The sequence below is a fragment of the Macrobrachium nipponense genome, chromosome 11 (assembly GCF_015104395.2).
Source record: "Macrobrachium nipponense isolate FS-2020 chromosome 11, ASM1510439v2, whole genome shotgun sequence".
Classification (NCBI taxonomy): domain Eukaryota; kingdom Metazoa; phylum Arthropoda; class Malacostraca; order Decapoda; family Palaemonidae; genus Macrobrachium; species Macrobrachium nipponense.
In genome coordinates this window covers 77,822,998-77,831,402 of record NC_061087.1, presented here as the reverse complement: position 1 = coordinate 77,831,402, position 8,405 = coordinate 77,822,998, and the positions used below count along the sequence as shown (strand labels likewise).

Below are 8,405 nucleotides of genomic sequence, written 5' to 3'. Positions count from 1 at the left end.
TGTAATACTATCTCGGGGCCATGCAGCAAATGTTAAATCTAGGTAGCTCTAATTGTTCTAATATATAGATATAGAAATAATGGTGGTATTAATATAAATATAGAAATACCGTTGCGCTATATTTCTTTATAATAGGATCTTCCGGATAATTAAGTATTGCCAAACGAAAACGCAGTTAAAAAGTAATAGAAATTTGCCGTTCTTGGTCTGTTTGACATTAGGTTACAGGAGTCTAAAAAATCTAAAAGTTTATAAGTTTGACTGTCAAGTGAATAGAACAAATAAAACAGATATATATATATATATATATATATATATATATATATTATATAGATATATATATATATATATATAAAACAGATATATATATATATATATATATATATATATATATATATATATAATATATACATACATACATACATACATACATACATAAAAAAGAAATAAAAAAAGACCAGTTTAAGAGAATGTACAAGTGCTGAAACTGACTGACGGCTCTAGCCTGATCCGGTGTTGCTCTGACACCTGTTGCTTGGCGCCAGATTCTCAAGGTTGCTTATCTTGCAAGATTGCTGAACAGTTGCAAGCCTTCGATAGCTCAGTTGGTAGAGCGGTGGACTGTAGTTGGAAAACTCTAAACAGACATCCATAGGTCACTGGTTCGAATCCGGTTCGAAGGATAGTAGTTTTGTATTCAGAGGTCACTGGTTCATACAAAATTTCAGTAATAGTAATTTTCAAATGTCTAATTCAACTAATTGGAATGCTGGCCATTGACTTATAACTGGTTGGAAAGTTAGTTTATTTTCGGTTAACAGAATACCAATTTTACATCCATGTGCCGAAGATTCGAATCAGATTCAATTGGCTCAAATCCAGTTAAAAAGGATAGTCATTTCAAATACGTTGGTCACCGGTTCAAATGTATAGTTCAAATGATAGAATATGCACCCGTTCAAATCTATTCGAAATGACAGTAATGTCCAATTCATAGTTCAATAGCTGGGTTTCGCTTGTGAGGATCATCATCTTAGATACGTAACTCATTAGTTCGAATCTGGTTTGAAGAATATTCATCTTAGGGATTACGTAACTAAGTTCGATCTGGTTTGAAGAATATTGGGTTCAAATGCATAAGTCACTCATTCGAATCCAGTTCAAAGGATAACAAGTTTACGTGCCTATATCAGAGTTCGAATTTAGCTCGAAGGATTGCATTTTGTATCGTATGGGTCACTGGTTCGAATCGAGGTTCAAAGGAGAGCAATCTGAAAAGCATAGGTCACTGATTCAATAATAGTTTAATTAAAGGAGCGTAAAGGAGAATGTAGCTCAGAGGATCGAATACAGTTCAGAGGATGGAGATTTTAAATGCATAGTTGACTAGTTCGGATATGGTTTGAATTACGGTAATTCCAAATACATAGGTCAAGCTAGTTCAAGTTTAGTTCGTAGGATAGTACACAATGAATAATAAAAAAGAATGAGACTATTTTTATCATAAAAACTCGTCAGTTATCTGTTTAACCTTCATTAACCCTTGGACTGGTTTCTAGTGGTGGGTGCATTCGGTTACTGGATTCGATTACTTGATTACTTCCTGAAGATTCTAGTAATCGATTTCTTTTTTTGAGTAATCGATTATTTGTAAATGATTACTATGCATTTTTCCCCTTTTTTATCACTACTGTAAAGGCACATTGCTCTACAATATACTAGAGCCGGATGCCCTTTGATAATTCCAAGGTGCTCCATCTGTTATTGCTAACACTGCCCTCTTATATAATCTTTCCATCTTTTATTTTAGAAGATGAAACTGAAAGTACATTTATGTTATCTTAAAATTATACATGTCTGAATAAACGAAACGCTAATGTTATTCATACATTTCATGCATGTTTTTATGCACAGACTCCAGAAATTGCTATAAAGACATAAAAATAAGTTATTATTCGATTACAAATCGATTACTTTTCACGTAAAGTAATCAGTTACCGCGATTACAAAAAAATGAGTGAAACGCCCACCATTACTGATTCTTTCTGTTGCATGTGACGAAATGCCATTTCCCATATAAATGTATATGCTATCTTATCTAACAGAAAAGGTGTGGGAAGAGAATATACTACAAAGCGTCAATATTTTGTACCTTATATGAAAAAAATGTCTTATTTTATACACAAAATCTTGCATGTGAATTGATAATAAGAAGGAAATACTTAAATACCAGCAGTCAAATGGGATACAGAATTTACAGTTGTCGTTTACGAATATTTACCGGGACATTTAGCTTTGAATGCTCTATTAGATTTGTTGCTTATGACCATGAAATGCCATGTCTAAGCAGAGCAAATGTCGACTTTTGTAACAAAGTCGAGAAACTTCGGACAACATAAGAGGTATCTCTGTTCGTTATTTTAGTCAAATGGAAGAAAATGTTACGGTCATCTTTTAACTGAAAACGAGGAAGAATATGAGAATAAGCGAGTCTTTGGACGCGTGAGAGAAAACGTACCTCCATCCTTGTTGCTGTGGACACCTGTTGCTCAGCAGTGGGTCTCCCGGTTTATTTATTCAGGAATGTAGAGCATTGCTGCATCGCTGTAAACCTTCGGTAGCTCAGTTGGTAGAGCGGTTGATGGCATTGCTAACTAACAAACAAACTTTCTTTGGGCATTTGTCCAAAGGATGATGTTTTATGCCTTCAAAGAGGGCTTATAAAATGAATGATGAAAACAACGCAGATTTACCATGTATGATCAAGACTCGCAGGCAATACCTTATATAGGCTTACTAAGAACCGGTTGTCCTATCTGGGTAACATTGTAGGCTCTTTTTAATCATTGTTTTTTACCTCTGTATTACAAGCCACATTGCTACTTTGTCTATACCAGGGGTTTTCAACCTGGGGTACGCCTACTCCAGGGGGTACACCAAGGGTCTGTCAGGGGGTACGCGCTCCCCTTGGGTCTCAAATGAATGTAAATGCCGACCTTCGATGTCCTTTAGCAAAAACTGCTCCTCGGCCAACTAGCATAGTTAATGAAAGACAGTTTCAGCCATTTCATTAACTCTCTTTGCAGCTGATGTAATAATAATGTATTTTGATTTTGCAGCTCAGTACCATAACCTTGAAAATTTACTGCATAGCCAGAGGTACATAATTATAAAAAAAAAAATTCTTTATTTTCTTATGGAATTCTTTGTTTACAATATTATTGGTTATGTCTGGAGAGTTATGTACTTAATTCCCCTCTGTACAGTACTTGCAAATATACACAGTGAAATGTTTCTCTGAGTTGGTTTTGTTTTCCACGTTATACATAGTGAAGGGGGTACATTACAAATGCCCGAAAGGGTACGAGTAGAGTAAAAGGTTGAAAACCCCTGGTTTATACCTTTGGTAACTCAGTGGTAGAGCCCAGGACAGTAATTGGGTATCATGAACAAACATTCGTATTAGTAAATTCCCTTTTATACCGTACAGATTTCGGGCAAAAATTGGGCAAGGAAACTTGTTGGCGTAAGACCGGATTATTCTAAAGTTTACGTTTTATATGAAAAGCACAGATGGCCCCATAGCTCGGTTTACCTAGACCTGCTTTTCCTGCCTTAGCTCCTATTTGGGGGATTCTTTTATCATTCATCCTGACATCTCATTTGGACCAGCTTGTACTTCCTCTCCGAGCACCTCCCTCAGACTTAGGCTGACTTTCTCAACTTTTTGTAGTTTTTTTTCCCTCTCAGATGAGAGTTGCCTCCAGCTCTGCATGCATATTCTGCTGATATTGCTTTAGAAGTTTTTGTAGAATTCGCCTGATAAATATAGTTGATGCATTCATGGGCTCGAGAAGAGTCGAACAGTTGGGCAAGCCAAGTTACACCATACTGCCTTCTTTATACATATATATATATATATATATATATATATATATATAGTATCTATATAATATATATATTCTTTTTAATGGTTAAGTAGTCCCCTTTTTGGAAGGTAGCTTTTCAATACTGATTGTAGAATTTAATGAGTACCTTAATTGTGTGGTACCGTGATTAAATAAATTTGCTCAACTCTCCCATCTTGGACTTTACCCTTCGTTCAACGTTCTCTCTCTCTCTCTCTCTCTCTCTCTCTCTCTCTGTATATATGTACTTGTGTGTGTACGTATATATGTGTGTGTTTGTTTGTAAGGTGGTTTGACAGTAAGGAGCTTGAGATTCTCTGTTTCTTGATGCATTAACTTTTCTTTCATGGACCGGACATAATGTTATTCTTGGGGGTAGATTAGCATTGAAGGAATCCTTTTCTATTCTAAAAAATAAATTCACTTTTTATTGTTTTTTATTTTTTATTTATTTTATTATTATTATTTATTATTTTTTTTTTTTTTGGGGGGAGCTGTTGGCAGATCTCACTTCCGCATAGAAAACGAAAATGAATCAGGACTTTGCTTGAACAGATGATTAAGATAAGTATTTGGATACTCACTACGTCCACGTACATGAAGCTATAAACCTACTTACTATCATATTTCATAGAAATGATGAGGAAATGAGACTCGAAAGCTAGTTACCATATATCTCAAAATCAAACGGGAAGGAAGATTATGAGGAGATGAGGTGGAAATGAGCTTCAAGACCTGCTTTTCATATCAAAGAATCGAACGATACTGAAAGAAAGCCGATGTAGATTCTCGGAGAACCAATATCTAACGGGTCTAATGAGCAATATTTATGTAAATTGCTATAAAGCTTGAGGAAGGTATAGATAGCTTGAGAAAGTAATAGTTTTTTATTTTAGCTAAAATGTAAGAAAAAAAAAGGCAGAAAATCATGCAAAATTATTCCACGGTAGCAACTTTTATTTATTTTAATTAATACCCCATCATCACTATTGTGGAAATGTTTCCTAGCTCTCTCTCTCTCTCTCTCTCTCTCTCTCTCTCTCTCTGTTCGTGTCGTTGTTGGTTATGCTGATCAGGCAATTGTTCAGATTCCTCCACTTACATTGTTTATATTGTTGACGCTCTTTTTTTATTAATTCCAACAACTAATACAACTTATGTAGTAGTTTGACAATAAAGGTTCAAGACATCGATCACGGGCATGGGAGAAACGATGTAATAGACGCCTTTCTGTGAAAATACATCGCATAACTAGAGAGTGAAGTATGTGTCTGGTAGATAGTCGAATATAGTGGTGCAACCATTGTGGAGGTCTGAAGGCTAGTATCCCCAAGATGTTATTCCATCTTGAGTATCCCCATCCTCTTGTAGAGTTCCGTAACTTCCAATAACATAAAGCGCATAGTTGTAATTTATTTATACACGTGTATATAGATATATATATAAATATATATATATATATATATATATATATATTATATATATATATATATATATATATATATATATGCGAGCGTGTGTATGTATGTATGTGCGTGCGTGTTCATTTGTGTAGATACAAATTACATAAGTTGGCTGCTAAAAAAAAATTCTTTGTCACGCTCATCTTTAGCCTTCAATATGAAGATAGAATAGCCTTTATAGTAAACTTCCCCATCAAAAGTATGAAACCAGTCTTGAATTCTCAGTTTGAAAACACCATTTCTCGCAATATATTGTTGGAATGCGAATTTCCCACGAATATGGAGATCATAACAGAATTACAGTACTGATCTGTTATACCCGCCCCATTACATTATTATATTACTTTACCGTAATACTCGGCCTAATTTCATTTAAATATTCCTTCGAACCAGTGACTTATGGATGGATGTCTGAAATTTCTAACTGCAGCCACCGATCTACCAACCGAGCTACCGAAGGTGCGCAAATTAAAATGTTCCTCCATTAAAACAACTACGAGACCTCAACAGCGAAGTAACAGTCTCCAAAGAAATATATTTTTAATCATAGATGTCTCTCATCTCTGTGTGAAGTTAAGAAGAGATGTTTGTTTAATAGAATTGAATATGGAATTTAGGCAAATGGCTAAGGCCAAGCACTGGGACCTATGAGTCATTTAGCTTTGAAATTGAAATTGACAGTAAAAAGTTTTGAAAGGTGTAACAGGAGGAAAAAACCTCGCAGTTACACTATGAATCAAACATTAGGGAAGGATGGAAAGTAGATGGAAGAAAGAGAATATGAACGGGATGAAAGAGGTTGCAGCTAGGCACCAAAGGGATGCTGCAAAGAACCTTAAGTAATGCTTACAGTTCACCACCTGAGGTGCACTGACGACACTAACCCCTACGGGGGAGATGTTTGTAGTGTTATACATCTTAATGGCAGATACTATTTGTGTATCTCTTAGCGATTTGAAATAACTTTTTCTTTATAGAATACGCTGCACTACGCAAAGATACAGATAGAGAGAGAGAGAGAGAGAGAGAGAGAGAGAGAATTTGCAACAGCAGAAGACTGGTATGTGGATAAACTACTCCAAGACACCGTTTTCTATGTCGATGATCTTATTGGGTAACCAAATCATCCCTCTTCATCTGTCATACATGGTTGGATAAAATTGACAAAATATAGTTAACAAACAAGAGAATAAGACCATTAAGCCTTATAATCCGGGTTTATAATAGTATGAAAGGAGAGTTAATGTAGAACTTTGCTATGGACCTATGGTCATGAAGATATTTGTACTTATAAGCCAGAAAACTATATCTAGGTACATTTGAATAATTTCTTTTAAGAATTCAACTTTTTCCTTAAGCAAAAGTAAAATGATGTAAATGAAAAATATACAAAATTTATCTAGGTGAAATGCCCATCAATAATCCAAAAGATTTGTCCGTATCATATATTAATTTTAATAAATCCAACTTATCATAAAACAAGAATAACTAATGTGCTTTTCGTCTATAATAAAACAAAAACCCAATTCTGACTGAAAGTGCTTTGACTTGCAGACGTGTTGTATAAAAATAAAAAAGTGTCGATTCTTATCAAGAAATAAACATCAGCAATCGCCATTAGAGGCCTTCGATAGCTCAGTTGGTAGAGCGGTGGACTGTAGTTGGAAATCTACAAACAGACATCCATAGGTCACTGGTTCAAATCCGGTTCGAAGGAAAACTTTTACCGTAATTCATAAACATTTGAAATTTTCAGAGGATTACCCGCTCAAAAAAGTAGACGTAACCTCTACAGTTTGTGTCTTTAGATTAATTTGGATGATATTACGTATTTTTACATTATGAGGACCAGTTAATCTTGCAGAGCAATATTGCTGTGATATAATAGGCCTCGACAGCAGTGGTGGACTGTAGTTGGAAAATTCAGAAAGACACACGTTGGACGCTGATTTAAAGGTAGACTGGATTTGTTCTTTGAACATTGTAAGCTATTGCTGCTCAGAGGAAGTGAAAGTATGGAAAGTGCTGACAATAGCTCCATGAGTTTTGAATTGCACAGTAGCTGATGAAGCCTAAACTGACTCACTCTAAGGCTGTAGACTTAAAAAAAAGAAAAAAGAAAGCATTATTATTGTGATAGAACTTTTCACGAGGATTCGAACGACTCTCTTACTTCTCTTCTGTGATAAAAAATAAGGATGATAATAGAGGGGATGGATTTTATCCGGGTGCTGTTTTCATCCGAATATCCGGTCATGCTAACTTCTTTAATAATAGTTGTAGAGAAAAACGCAAACGTTATTCTGGTTGAATGTTTCACGAGGATTCCAAACATGGTCTTTCTTGTCTTCTAAGATAAAAAATAACGATGATATTACGGTTCAAACAATGCCGGCCTACGGTTGCTCGCCGCCAGACCGCCGGCTATACTACAAAGCCTTGAGTGTTTTCATATGCTTCGATGAATTCCTTGACCCCAAAAACATATGTTACGACCGAAAGTATACTGGACCGAACTGAACCAAAGTCGCATCATATTTGTAGATTTTATAGTGGATGCTTTTTACTGGGTACCATTTTAATGCGGATATCAGGGCAGATTAACTTATTTATTATCGTTCGTAGAGAAAACAGAAAGCATTACCCTGATAGAACATTTCACGTTGATTCTAAATATGATCTACTTTTCTTCTACGATGAAAAATAACAATGATATTAGGGGCTGGTTTATAACCTGGTACCGTTTTGATCCGATTATCCGGTCGGATATTCGGCCATCCTAACTTCTTTAATATTAGTTGTAGAGTAAAAGAAAACATTATTGTAATAGAACGTTTCACGAGGATTCCAAATATGCTTTTAGTTTTCTTCTACGATGATAAATAACGATGATATTACGGTTCAAACGATGCCAGGTTACCGAAGCGCCCAGTGGGGTCAGCTGATATATGTGTATATATTGCATATAAATACGTATGTGTACATATATATATATATATATATATATATATATATATATATATATATAATATAT

The 8,405-nt window shown here is 35.1% G+C and overlaps 2 non-coding genes across 2 annotated transcripts; both read left to right on the top strand.

Moving 5' to 3' along the window:
* Nucleotides 1-590: 590 nt before the first annotated feature.
* Nucleotides 591-683, top strand: Trnay-gua (transfer RNA tyrosine (anticodon GUA)). The gene is made up of 2 exons: nucleotides 591-627; nucleotides 648-683. It is a non-coding gene; the product is annotated as a tRNA-Tyr (tRNA).
* Nucleotides 684-6,995: 6,312 nt separating this feature from the next.
* Trnay-gua (transfer RNA tyrosine (anticodon GUA)) lies at nucleotides 6,996-7,088 on the top strand. The gene is made up of 2 exons: nucleotides 6,996-7,032; nucleotides 7,053-7,088. It is a non-coding gene; the product is annotated as a tRNA-Tyr (tRNA).
* Nucleotides 7,089-8,405: the final 1,317 nt, after the last annotated feature.